This window comes from Rissa tridactyla, chromosome 1, assembly GCF_028500815.1.
Source record: "Rissa tridactyla isolate bRisTri1 chromosome 1, bRisTri1.patW.cur.20221130, whole genome shotgun sequence".
NCBI lineage: Eukaryota > Metazoa > Chordata > Aves > Charadriiformes > Laridae > Rissa > Rissa tridactyla.
In genome coordinates, this window is record NC_071466.1 from 196228329 (window position 1) to 196242849 (window position 14521).

The 14521-nt window shown below is 37.3% G+C and overlaps 1 protein-coding gene across 1 annotated transcript in view; it reads right to left on the minus strand.

Moving 5' to 3' along the window:
• The window catches only part of GRM8 (glutamate metabotropic receptor 8), a 348956-nt gene that overhangs the window by 138019 nt on the left and 196416 nt on the right, over positions 1 to 14521 (minus strand). The gene's annotated exons all lie outside the window — the stretch shown is intronic.

Here is a 14521-nt window from a genome sequence, read left to right on the forward strand (position 1 = left end):
GCCACTGATTTCAAAGGCTCAAAATCTTCACTTACAAGGGGCAAGAGAGGTCTGCAGATCTCAATGTGAAATCCGCCCTGATGAAATCTACAGTTGATGAAATCTGTAAGGTCTCATTGACTCAACAAACAAAAGAGTAAATACTGAGGTTACCTACCAGATTAAGAACTCATTCAGTTTGAAAATAATCCATTCACATTATTTAATACTATTTACAAAAGAAGCAAAAGTTTATGTCCCATTTTTTTAATTTTAACTTTTTACATCGTATTTTTTATGTTTTTTTCTTGTCTCTAAACACAGGTTTTTATCAGTTCAAGATACCAATTTTATTGTATCCAAGTTTTTACAGGTGCATTGTCGATGCCTGAAAATACACTGTATGAAAGATCTTTCTTTAGACAAAGTATGCAAGCCCATATGACATGAAAGAAAAAAAAAAAAGCTAGGGAGTCTACTCAGAAGCCTTTCTTCTGTTTGCCTGCTGCACTTCAGTGCCACAGTCTCACATTACAATGACAACATATGAACAACTGACTATCAGTAGTGTTTTGTGTTTTAAACAACCCTGAGCACTGGGAGCCTTGAAGGAGATAGCCTTGAAAAATCATGATGTGCTTTTATTTCTCCACAGGGATTAGTTAAAAAAAATAAAATCACTACCTCTTGAAAAGGTACTAACCTTTTGGAGAGGAAAGCATATAACTCATCTTTGTGATTTGTTACAAGTTACTTCATAGACACTTTTCAGGACAGCTATCTAATGACTGTCAAATAATTAGTAAATAGTGTGACTCTACTGCAAATAAACAGAAAAACATTTCCTTGCACATGCTGAAAATTAGACAATTAGTTGTGATGCATTTCCCAGACATAAAAGAAGCTATGAAGGATGGAAGAGATGACGCTTAATTAGATTACAACTTTATTAACTTATTTCATTTGGGAACTAGCTTGCAACAGTAAGTGACAGGTAGAGCTCATGATCCCCACATTAATTGTTCCTGCCTTGTTAAGGATTGACAGACAACAAGTGAAGGACAGGGTTTACAGAACTCCTGCAGGCACACAGCAGTCGATAACCTGTATGTGCTCCCCAGAGCTTCCACATCCGCTAAACAGGTTGGTCAGGACAGGAGGAGTTTGAAGGAGATATATCCACTTTAATTGTGAAGATAAATATAATTCTCCTGACATATCAGATGGATGGATGTGTATGTTGAAGGGTGGGGGGTTAGTGAAAGGTAGAGTGGAATAATTTTCTGTAATAAATGCTAAATTATAAAAACACTACAAGTTGCAAACACTTAAGCGGGTACATTGTACTAAGTGGTACAGACTAAAAAGTGAAAAAAAACCAGTATTATACTCCTCTGTGTTATACTGTAGTTTAAACACATGTAGGATTTGCATAAATTTCTTCCACAGCATTACATTTTACCTTTACTCTTCAAAGATACGTGATCATAAATTGATTTATCATATAAAATACAGAGAGAAAAAAAGAATTTATTAGGACTGAATGTGTTTCAGTACATACAAAGGGGTAAGGAACACCACAGAACTATCAGTGAAACCCAGAAGGCAATAGATAAGAAGATTCTCTGTGCTCTGCATAAATAAATAAAAATAATAAAAACCCCCAAAACAATCAAAAAAACCCCAACAAATTGGATTATGTGCTCACTCTTTTTGACGTTTCTCTTCATCTTCTTTCTACAACTCTCAAACATCTAAACCAATAATTTACAAAGATGATAAGAACTCATCAAATTAAATTACATTACACTGCCCTAAATAAATGTTAATGTATAGCAGTAAAATGATGCATATTGTCTAAGCCATAAATATGGCAGCTCCTACAGAGATAATATTACACAATCGGAAGACATGATTATAATTTTTCTTCAGACTTGTATATCAAGTAATAACAGTTTCATTTACAGCTTGACTCTCAGCTCTAGGAGGCATGTTTCTACACACACTGGTGACTTGAGAGAATGTAACAATTTGTATCTCATAATAGAAATGTTTTAATGCTCTTTAATGATTCCTTCAATTTCTAATCCTACAGTTTTTCCTCAGGAAAAATTGTTTAGGCTGAGTCTTTAGCAAAAAGAATGAGATGTTCCCAACTTGATACCGCCATGGTCTGCCAGCGTGTTAAGAACTCAGACAAGAACTGGGTTCACGCCATCCCTCCTAATTCTGATCTCCAAACAAAGGAAATCCAGGGAAACAGTGCTTTCCAGCAAATATTCCAATTCAGCTGTTGAGAAGTGAAAGCCTGTGGGGAATTTCAGCAAGATGTCAAGACTTTCCCCAGTCAATGAAGAAAATGCGTAGACACGTGCACTAATGTTATCATCTTGGGCTAGAGAAGAGCTAGGAGAGGCATAACACTAGCCCAGGAAAGGTGTCCTTCCACTTGAAATCTCTTTTGGGAACCCTAGAGTGAGCCACAGGAATGATCCTATAACAGGCTGTACTCGTGGAAGGGTTGCCACAGCTACTCTTGCGCTTCATGAGCAAGAGTGACAAGCTGGACTGCTGCAGGAGGTATTGCCTCTGTACCTTCTAATCATTTCTCCTTTGTTCCTGTAGTTCCTGTGCTGCAGGAATAATTGTGAATCCTGCTCAGGATGACGGAACTCAGCTATGACACGGAATCATAAGTAGCATAACAGAAACGTGGATTAGGTGGATAAGGGGATGTGGTTGGGGCTGCTAGTCCTGGGGGGGAAGGCAAAACAGGTGACATTGTCAGTTCCCTAAGTATGAACTGTGAATCAAGAGATTTCAGGGAACATAATCAAGAGAAATTAGGCCTTTACAACAACAAATTAAAACGTATCTTAATTAAAAACTTAATAACAGTAAGTAAATAAAGATTAATGTAATAGTGCTAAGGTAATAAATTCATACATGGGTGATGATATCACCTGTGGGATACAAACAACTACCTTAAACAATGAAAACTTCCTGATCTCACCAGCAGGGAATTAATCTGCTAGATGATAAATGTTGCATAATTCACCTAAATTTTAGAAACCATTTTCTTAAAGCATATGTAGAAGTAACTTCTGCACACATACAAGTCCATGTCAATACGAAAACTTCAGAGCAGAATTCCTACTTATTATTCTCTTAAGAATATTAAAAAAAATCTAAATAAGGCAAATGAATATACCTGTTTTGTAACTTCTGATAGAGTAAAGAAATATTTATTTATTTATTTAAGTGCTCTGTTTCTGGAAATTGCCAGTTCACATAACATTTCTAAGCAAACCCATTCCTCCTGTCTACAAATCTTTCTGTTTCCATTTAGCATCATTGAAAGCAATTTATGTAAAAGTGCAGCCTATGTTATCTCTCATTATTATTTCTATAGTTTCAAAAATCCATCCCATATATCTTGCTAAAATCCAAATTTATGCGACTTGAAGACCAAAGGTTGAAGCCAAGAAGTTTGTATACAACAGCTAGCTAGAGCTTCAGATTAGAACAATGTTGTGAGAGTGCAGGGTTTGAGAAAAGTTTTGGGCAGTTTCAAGCTTAGAAAAATAGTGCAGTCAGAGACAAGAAAGTATGGACACATAACTAGAGCACCATGTAGGAAATAGGATGCTTCAAGGTGTTGTCTCCTAATCTCTAGTCAATGGCTTTTTTTTTTTCTTATCAGTCTCCTTTATTATCATTTTTTCTTTGTTTTATCTATGGCTGATTGGAACACAACTGCCAGCTCACTTTTCATTTTCATTTCAATTATTGGCTCAGTGTAAGCGTTTTTCCATTGTTTTGGGGTACTAATTCTCAAAAGCTTATCAAAATCAGTAAACTACCAACTTTCCTCTCTGAAAACTCTCAGGCGGAAATTATAGAAACGTTCTTTTTAAAAACTCTCACCTTTAGTTGTTGCAATGTGTGATAGTCTTTCACTTAGTTAAAATGGAAAATACTTTTTCATCATCATCTGGTAGGGTTACATCTGTTATTTCACTAACCTAAAAATATTGATGTAATACTTGTGATTTTCCTGTGCAATTATTGATACATCTAGCAATGGACTAATATTCTATTTCTGCTTGAAAAGCTCAACTGTCGACTATAGATTTCTATTTATATTAAGTCATTTAAGCCACTTATTTCTATGTTTGCTGTTGCTTGATTTATGTATCTTACTCTCACAGTTGGTAATTTTAGTAAAAATCAGTATTTATCAGAAAAAAAAAAAAAACAAGCTTAAAAAAACCCAAAGCCCAAGGCTTGCACGTCTTGTCCTTCAGTTGGGGAAGAGTAATGTGAACCTGACAGAAGTCCTCCTGTAGGAGCGCCAGGAATCTCCTAACCGTGGATTTGTCACCAGCAAGGAAAGAACCCTTTCCGAGACCTCGTATGCCTCCCTTCTTTCCACATTCCCATCCAGTCTTCTGTCACACTTTCCCCTCTCGCATGTGCTGAGTGAAAAATCAGCTCTTGTATGGACTATGCTCTAAATAAAGAGAGAAATCTTCCTGCGGTAATGGTGGGAGGACAAGTAATGTGGAAGGGGGGAGAAAAATTACAATAAAAATTATTGTGAAAATTATAACAGGCAAAATGGTTACTCATTAGCACCTTTTATTCTATTTGCTTCCCTTTATCTGCCTTTGTTAATATGCTTGTGCATAATTACTGCTTAAAGACAGTTGGTGCATCTGTGCAACTCTTGGGGTTTTTTTACAAACTTCTGTTTGACAAGTCTGGATCTTGCATACCTAGTAACATTTTTTCAGTTCACAGTTACAATTCACATTTTACTCGCTGCTAAATTATTTATCCCCTTTACTTGGCTCACAAGACAGTTTTACTTAAGCTGCACTTGGAAGCAAACAAAATCAAAGATAAATATTATTGTGTTGAGACTGACCTTTCTGTGCGTGACAATCACAATCACAACTAAATCACAATAATTTGTAAGTGGGCTCCCGCTACTCTTCAGCTCAGGCATGATAGTCTTCTATTTGTCAGAATTGGTTAGAACTTCCCATCTTTGCAGCAACATTTTTTTCCTCAGAAAGTTGGCATCTGTAACTGTAAGCCATTTCAGCAGTCTCAGCAGGAAGCACCAGGAGCATATGTTGCGCCCATTGAAGTCTACCCAATTATTCAGCTATTTTCCCCACACATTATAGAGTTTGCTCTCTCTGAACAAATAATGCAGTAGAGATCATCATCTTCCGTTACTCAAACTTAAGGGGATGATATACTTTTATGGTGGGGGAGCTGAGTTTTCTAATAGCTGCATAGTAACTGTGATGCTTGTTTTGTGCATGAGTTAGGTCGCCGAGAGCATCACAAAACCTGCGGCTCCTCTGTAATAGTATGGTGTCAGTTTAGGAAGAAATTCAGCGAGGAAGTTAAGATTATATCAATTTTCTCAGCCATTCCAAAAAGAAAATTGAGAATGTAGAAGCAATGATAGCGCAATGAAGCAGTTTGACTGTCTACTCTTCTCCAACAACTGTCAGATGTGGTTTTGTGGTTTAATGAACTGGCACTTGATGTAATTTTTCTGGGGTAAGGACAGCAAAACCAATTAGCAAAAGTCTGAGAAAGAAACATTTTTTCAATCCCTAGAATAATGTGGAGATTTTAAAATCCTTTCTATACAGAACTGGCCTGAAACCTCACATTTTTAAAACACTTCTCAAACTGGAAATAGCAAAAAGAACATTTCACGTAAGTGAATATGTTTCAATAATTTTCACTTTAACGTCACCATAAATGAGAAACAAGCTTTTTTGTTTGCTTGGTTCTTAAATGAAGTACCTTAAAAATTCTATCCTTGCCCACAAACACTTTTTGTTGGAAATACTATGACATTTTTCCTGACCTTCACAGTAAATCAGAAATTTGTTTCACTTCTAACAAATGCACAATATTATATATCAAAGCGGAATTAAACCATTACTCTCATCGTACTGGACTGGTGTTTTTTTTGTTCCTACTACTATATGTGACATTTACGAGAAGAAAACTACATTGTTTTCTTCTAGAAAAACAAACTGAAGTTGCATTGCTAATAGAAGATTTTTTTTTCCTCATTTCTGTCTTTGAGAGAGTCCCTAACAAGAGTTTGAACATTGTTATCAGAGTGAAAAACTTTCCCTTTTCTAGTTAATACCTTCACATTGCTTAATTTTATCTCCTTGAAACAGTGTACAGAGTTGGAGAATACAGGCAATTAGAACTCTCAAACAATTTAAACCTGAGTCGACTACATCTAACACCAGCAGGATTGTGTAAAATACCATCTTGCTGAGCCAAGATTTGCCGTGACGTATATGTTAGGCTAAACAGTAATGACTGCATTCAAATAACGAGGAGACACCCTTGGATATGGTTTCTGCCAACCACACTAAGAACCACACCAGGCAATCAAAAGAAATGGTGTATCAAAAATACAGTGGGATAAGCGATATTTCTTTCAGGGACATCCCTAGTCAGTATCAATAGAATTACCCATGTAGGAATATATTATTTTGTGTGGACAAAACTTGAGGCTGCGTATAACGTTTTAAAAAGTTATATGTCCTTGATATCAACAGATTGCAGCTTTGAAACTGCAGGTAGAGCATTACAAGTGTTACTGCCAGAAGACTATTGTCCTCTGAAAATGGTGCTCTGGCAGAGATCTATTCACCTGTACTGGCTCACTTTCTAGCTACAATATGTCTGACAACCTGACAGTACATGCCCAATCCAGAAATACCTGCAGAAAAAAGGAAGACATCGTAGAAGTTTAATTAAAAGAGAGACACTATTGCATGACTAAGCAAGGATCCACAGTAATTAATAAATCTGACATCACAATAGGTTTTGTTTGATTTCTCCAGGTTTTATGCTAGAGACCAAACCATAGTCATATTTTGCAAAGCTTTCTTTATAATTCATCCCAGGCATTTTGCAGGTTTCCTAAATATTTACATGCTTATTTAAATATCACTCAAGTCCCCTTTTGCTGCTCAAATCCCCTTTTACTTGTTTTAGAGAAGACACTGAAGTCAGAGATTCACATCACAGTTTTGCTTGAGTCTTATACTTCTGCAAATTTTGTACCATATATCAGTTTGTGAACCACTGCCTCTTTCATTCCTCTATATTTCTAGTTTTAGTATGCATTAAAATAATGCAGTTGATTTGATTCTATCTTACTATGGTACTGCACTTTTTTAATACTCTGATTACATCTATCCTGCTTTACTTATAAAAATAAAAATCTAATGCAGAAGTAAGTTCAATTATATATATTTTATATATATTATATATATTTGTCAGATCTAAGATTTTATTTTGCTTATATCAGCATATAGTAACAAACAAAATTCAGTTTCGAATGTAAAACCATGAGTTTTAGCATTAATTACCATTCCCTAAATGCTATAAAAATAGACAATTTCAGCCTCTGAAGTTGTCAGTTTGATTTGTGAATGCGGAATGTTATTTTACTGACTTTTGACCAAATCAAAATGGTACAGGAAAAAAAATGTTTCAATTATGTTATAAAAAGAGGTGTGTTTGTCATAATTAAACCTTGTCAAAAGTTTTATTTGAGCTTTCTGAACAAAATAACATGAAGATAAAGGAGAACGCTTGCTTAATGTTTGCTAACATGGAGATCTAAGGACTACTTGATCAAAGATATTTTAAATGTTGGTTGAACTTTAACTCTCAAAGCTAGGTCAAACTTTTTGACTATACCTTGAATTTCTGTCCCCATAAATATAAATGTTTTCATTAATAATAGCAGATAAAAGCATGCATTAACATGGAAGCATTTGTCAGTTTCCATCCTACTTCAATTTCTATAAGGTCTATGAAAATTCGCCACGGTTGTGTATCCTGTTCATTTCATAACTGGGATCCAAATTTACTTGTTTTAGAAAAGACACTGAAGTCAGAGATTCACATCACAGTTTTGCTTGAGTCTTATACTTCTGCAAATTTCGTACCATATATCAGTTTGCGATCTGCAGCCTGGTAGCCTAGCACGCTCCTTTAGGTATGTATGATAACCAAGGACACAAATTTGGAGAAATACCACATTTCTTTATCTCTCAGAACAGTGTCAGTATACAGGTGTTAGTATGAACAGACAATCAAACACTTTGCTGAATTTCTCAAGTTTAAAACAAATCCAAAAAATGGGTACCTTCTCAGATCTCGAGGTATGTAGACAGAACCTACATTTTCTAACACAGATTACCCGTGGGAAATTTCTAACTGTGGTAAGAAATTGCTAGTGTACAAGTCCAGGCATATAGGTGGAAATAACTGATAGCACTCTAACACCCCACAGGCTGCAAGCACTTCTAATGCAGACTTCAGTGTATAACTACAAAGCTTATAGCAATGGCTATGAGCAAGAGAAAGGATTCAGTACAAGCAACTGAATTTATTCATTGTCTGTTAGCATTTAATCTCAGAGGACCTTCACTGCATAGCAACAGTACGTATAAAGATCCTTTCCTCTGCTTATTGACCGTGAGAGCTTTTAAGTTTCAGTTTCAGACAAGAAACTCTTGGGACTTTTGGCCTCAGGAGTATTATTTTTCGTTACAAACTTGATTGAGATCCTGCTTAAGAAAGGCCTTTCTTGCAACTGGAAAACATTTGTTGAAAATATAAACAGACATAGAGGTATCCAACCACAACACTTTCTTAAGTATTTGTGGCCACTGTTTGATATGAATCTATTTGGAGACTAAAGTGTTAAGCTACAGCAAGACTTCACCGAAAATATTGCAGCATCTGAACTAGCCATACTAATGACTACTGACCAGAGGTTTAAGCATTTTCCTTTAGTTTGATGAGAAGTTCCACAGAAGCAGTTTAATATAATACCTGAGAGGAAACTGTAGAGAGGCAGGGGTTGGCCTCTTCTCCCAAGGGAATAACGACAGGACCAGAGGAAATGGTATGAAGCTGCGGCAAGGGAGGTTTAGATTAGATATTAGGAAGAATTACTTTACTGAAAGAGTGGTCAGGCACTGGAACAGCCTGCCCAGGGAGGTGGTGGAGTCACCATCCCTGGAGGTATTTAAGAGACGTGTAGACATGGCTCTTCAGGGCATGCTCTAGTGCCCAAGATTATTGGTTTGTGGTGGGGTGTTGTGTGTGGGGTTGTGGGTGTGGAGTTTAGTAGGTGGGTGCTTTTTTCTTTTTTTTTTGTGGTTTTTTTTTTTTTTGTGGTTTTTTTTTTTTATATGGTTGGACTCAATGATCTCAGAGGTCCCTTCCAACCACTAAGATTCTGTGATTCTGTGATTCTGTAATACAGGCTGAAAAAAGTTCATAGTCAGCTATTTATCCAAGAAAAGACAAGTATCAGTTTGAGATGTCATTCATCACTTATAGATACTTGTTACTAATCTTTTTGTAGGAATTTAAGGCCTATTCAGCTGAGCCGATGGAAAGAACTTTACATAAGAGCCCCTGCTCTAGTAGAGAGATGGGCTGAATTATTTGGTCCTGCCTCAAATGAAGACCATGTGTGATGGATGTCTGCTCTGGCTTGGCTTGAAGCCTGCAAGTTAATGGGCAGCAACATCCCATCAGGGCCATTTCTGCAATGCATATTTGATAGCTTGTTTATGCAGAGAATTTAAATATAGATTTGGAATGTGCTGTGAATTCCCACTCAGACTAAGTGTTTTGACGTCACGATTTCACATCAAGTATTGAATAACTTTGGTTGCTCCTGAAAGGGAGCTTTCATCAGCTTGCAGTATTTCCTTGCAGCTAGTTGCTTAGGCAGGATGCATCTCATGCAGCTTTAGTGATCTAACAGTTAATTGTCTAACCTAAAGAAAGCATTTTTGTTTCTAAGGAGAACACTCACTCACTCTCTGAAAATAAACACTTAGGAAAATGCGTTAAAGTGCCCTCTTGAACTGACTTTCTTGTATGACTAGCTTAGACTACATAGTTAACTCCTAGACAACTAGTATTACGCAAGATGAATCCCAACTGAAAAAAAAAGGCTGAGTCTTTCGCCAGTCTTGAATTTAAATGAACAAAATAGCCCCTTTCTCAAGCCTTGGATAAATTCACTGTGACATCCAGCATTTCCATTGGAGAATGGCTTCTCCTCCACTGTTTAGCTTCTCTGTCCCCATGTACTCCACTCACTCCCAGGTGTCACTTCTTAACCCAAGACCTGAGATTTCCTCGACCACCAGCCCACTTATCCCACTCTTTCTACTCATCCTCGTTGGCCTTTGCTTACTCTGTCTTCATCCCAGTGCTCTTTAATCACATTTTTCTGCAGGTCGTTGTGAATACTTTGCAGTCCTCAAATGAAGCCTATTGCTAGTATAAAACAGTATCTCACATACTATCTACTATTTAGTCAGCTGCTATGGGGATAGAGACTCAGATCCAGCAGAATGAAAATTCAGTTATGTTTTCTTACAGTTGTTGCAAGGACTGACTATAGCTATGAGAATGTATGTCATATTTGGATTAATTCACAGGAGACAGTTATGCAAAAAAAGATCCCAAGACAAATGCAATGAAAACTAACGTATAATGAAAATAAATGTAATCATAAATCTGAAAATAATTTCACTATGAGTTACTACTGGGTCTGTAATCACAGTATCAAACTTCCAAGGAAAAATTTTTGGAGCTGGACAAGAAAGAATTACTCATGACAGAGTTCATATGTGGAAACAGTGGCTTTTTTCAGGAAAAAACAGTGGGAGGATTTTTTCAACTGCAACCACAAAGGAAAGGAAGGAAAGAATCCTTTTCACGGCAAAGGGACAACTATGAATTCAAGCATATAAAAGATTCAATAGTAACTTTTTACAATCTTAAAAGCTGAAGAAAATGTTGCATTAACTTTTCCATTTGCCCTATCCACCCTCTCTTCCTGCTATGTCCCATTTTAATGATCCCATCACACTGCAAAAGGTAGGACATGATGCAGAAAAGAAACAGCTGATTTCACTTAGTGTAACCAGTAGGAAAAAATGTTACAGTTTCATAGAAAATTAAATACTTTTTTTGTTTCCGCTTTTCATTTTTCTGTAAGGCAAAAGGCAATTTTTGGATGGTCAGAATGGAAAATGTGGGTTCAAGAGCTCTGAATTGCTGTAATATTACCATGTGTAAGTCAAATTAAACTTGTGTGATTTCCTGGAGATGGTGAAATATCACTTTGTTCTACAAGCTCTGTAGACAACAGCTGAAACACAAGATGTTCAACAGGTGAAAATCTGTAATTTCCCCACTACTCTAATTGAAGATGTTTCTTCAGAACCTGATAAAAATGAGAGTGCCATAAATTAGAATTAAGCAGCTAGTTAATGGACTGCTTGATGCCATGAACAGGACATGGACAATTGCCTTCTGGAAGAGGATTTCAACCTAAAACAGGAAGACAGTTTACCCACAAACACTACTTTTCCCACAACCTAGAAGATAGCTAGTTCTTTAGTCGCAAGCTAATTAGAACTGATTGGCTTCATTGTTAAATTAGGGACGTTAAGGGGGTTAGCTCCTTTAGTAGGTTTGCTGCACACGCTCCATTGGCAACGCTCTTACAGCTGCACATACCCCGTCCTCACCGGAGCAAAACGGTGACAATCACAATCTCAAAGAAAAGTTCCCTCACTGACACTGCTGTCCCTCTCAGATACAGAGAATCGATTTGCTCTACTTGCTCCCCCTGCATGAATCAGGAAAATTATCTACAAAGAGCGGAGGGGAGAGGAGGAAGAGACTTGTCTGGAGATGGTATTTTGGAGGTGGGGGGTAGAAGATATGCTGTCAGAGCTTCTGCAGCAAATTTGAGAGTTATCTTGCCTGAGACATGCTAAATTAGATAGTGCTGAACAAGATTCTCGTGACTAAGCAACAAACAACACCCAGAAAAGTATAAAGGTCCCTACAGTACATTTTAGGCATCTAATATTAAAAAGTAGTCAAAAACATCCTTAACTGCATAAACACCTTTAAATCTCAAAACTTTACCAAAGAGTCTGAAGTTCTGTTATTTCACAGAGCTAAAAACAGAGCCGTCTTGAGGATTTGAGGGCCTTTCCCCTCTGCCAAGGGCCATCTAGAATTCACAGTACAAACAAGTTTAGTTCCTCACAGGGGATGAATCCAACAAACACATCTGAGTACACCAAATTTACACTGAGTTTAGCACAAAATATAGACATCTGATACTCAGCTTTTCCTTAAAAGTCTTAGTGATTAAGCACTTCCTCAGGAATCAAATCTCTCCTTTAGGTGCTAGTACACTAGTAATAATAACATAATAAATATGCAAAGTACTGTTGAAGCACAGGCTTTCTCTTGATAGGAGGTACTTCCATTGTCATATTTTACAGACATATCAGCAAAGCCCCTAGCATGAATTGTTATGAGCACAGCGAGGCTTCAAACTTGCAATTCACTGTACATTCTTATAACAGTATTCTGAGCCTGAAGTTTTGTTTTTGTCAGTGATTTCTACCAGCAATACCGCAAAAAAACAGATCTTTAGTAGTTTGTACATATTACTGTAAAATTGAGACAGTGATCACCTGCTTGGTTGTTCTCATGCACTCTGAAATCAAATGAAAAAGGACATGACTTTTTGGGTATTCTGAATATTGCATTGAAAGAAAAGTCCACCTGTGATAACCGTTATACCGTCATAAGCCTATTATAGTAACCTAAGGCTGGTCAAAAGTCATTTTTCATCTAATCTTGAACAAAATGGAAGTGCTCCCATCTACTTTCTTACAACACATTTTACAATTATAGATACATTTTTGAAGAAATCAAAACTCCTCCTCAGAATGCCACAATCTTGTGGAGTTCATGTTCCAATTTACCAAGTGCAGTTCGATCTCATTTTACCAAGGTTGTTTCATTTCTCCTGATTCTTATAACTTGTATCATAACCTTTAGCGTACAGACTGATGGGAAAAGCCTCACAATCGTTTAAGTGTTTCACCAGTACATTTGATGTGTAAATGTGTTTTGAGCCCCTCTATGTAAGAAATATATCAATAAACTGGAGCAAGTTCAGCACAGAGCCACCAAGATGATCAGGAGGCTGGAGCACATGCCCTGTGAAGAAGGGCTGAGGGATGGGTTTGTTCAGCCTTGAGAAGAAATGGCTTTGGGGTCAAGTCCCCCAAAGAGCAATCCCCAATGCCTACAGGGAGATGGAGCACAACGGTGTACGAAGCAAGGACAGGACATAATGGGCATAACTTGAAACAAGAGATTTAGATTGGTAAAAGCTTGTTCCAGTAAGGATGCTCCGGCAGCAGAATGGTCTGACCAGAGAAGATATGCAGTCTCCCTCCATCCTTGGAGCTTTTTAAAACCCGACTGGATGAAGTCCTGACTCAGCTGGGTCCAACCTCAAACTGACTCTGTTTTGAGCAGGAGGTTTGACTAGAGACCTCCTGAAGTTCCTTCCAACCGGAAATATCCTGTGATGCAATATTCAGACGCCACTGATTTCTTAGCCAGTGCTACTGAACAACCTCATGTGACTATGTACATATGCATATGCAGAGGTTCACGTGCTCATGCAGATGAGCATGTGGAAATCCACACGGTCTAGATTGAGCTTGTTTGGGAGGGAGCTCTGGGGGCATCCCAGATGAAGAATTACTCTCCTCTCACCTTGTCTCCAGACCCAAAAGGCAGGTTTGGATAACACGAGTTCTGACAAAGGGGACTTTGGTTGATTTCTCTGTCAGTCCTTAGGTGATTAAGAATAGTTCAAGGCAAACAGAAAACCAGGTGGATTTGCATGAAAAATATTACTAGATATGACCTCATCATGTTAAGATACCTGCACCTTTGAGGACATTACATAGACGGGGTACAACATATTTAGTGTTGCCAGGTTGGATACCTTTTATTGCTACTACTGTATCACTTATTGAGAGAATTATATAACTAAGACTTTTCCTCATTCCCATGAGGCTGGAGTTCTGTGACAGTGGGAGGGAAAAAAAATTTACTGATGGAAAGTGGTGGGGAGAACCTTGGTCCCTTTTTAAATATGATTCAAACATTTTTGATCAGTAGAGAGCTCACTCACTGTGACCTCAGTGGATACCAAAGTTTTAAAAAACAGAAAGAAAAGCCAAAATTATACTTTGGTAAAATAATTTTTAATCCAGCCTAATGATCTGAAGTGACCTGTTTCATGACTAAGAGCATTCGGAGCTCTTGGCACTGACCTATTCTGCTGGCCTAGATCAGCTCAATTCCAATGGAAGTCAATTGAGTAAGGGTGATTTACAGCTCCTCCAATTTTGTCTCAAAATCTGGTGTAATATGAGAATGCCAGAGGGGTAAGGACAAGAATTTTATTTTTTTTAAGACAAATTGCACTATTTTCTGTTACAGTAGACTGATAGCGTCCTTACAGTAGACTGATTCTAATGTTCTCTATTTTAATTTAATTGAAGTGAGGGCACCTGCAGGGATAGAAATTCAAACACAACCTAGATCA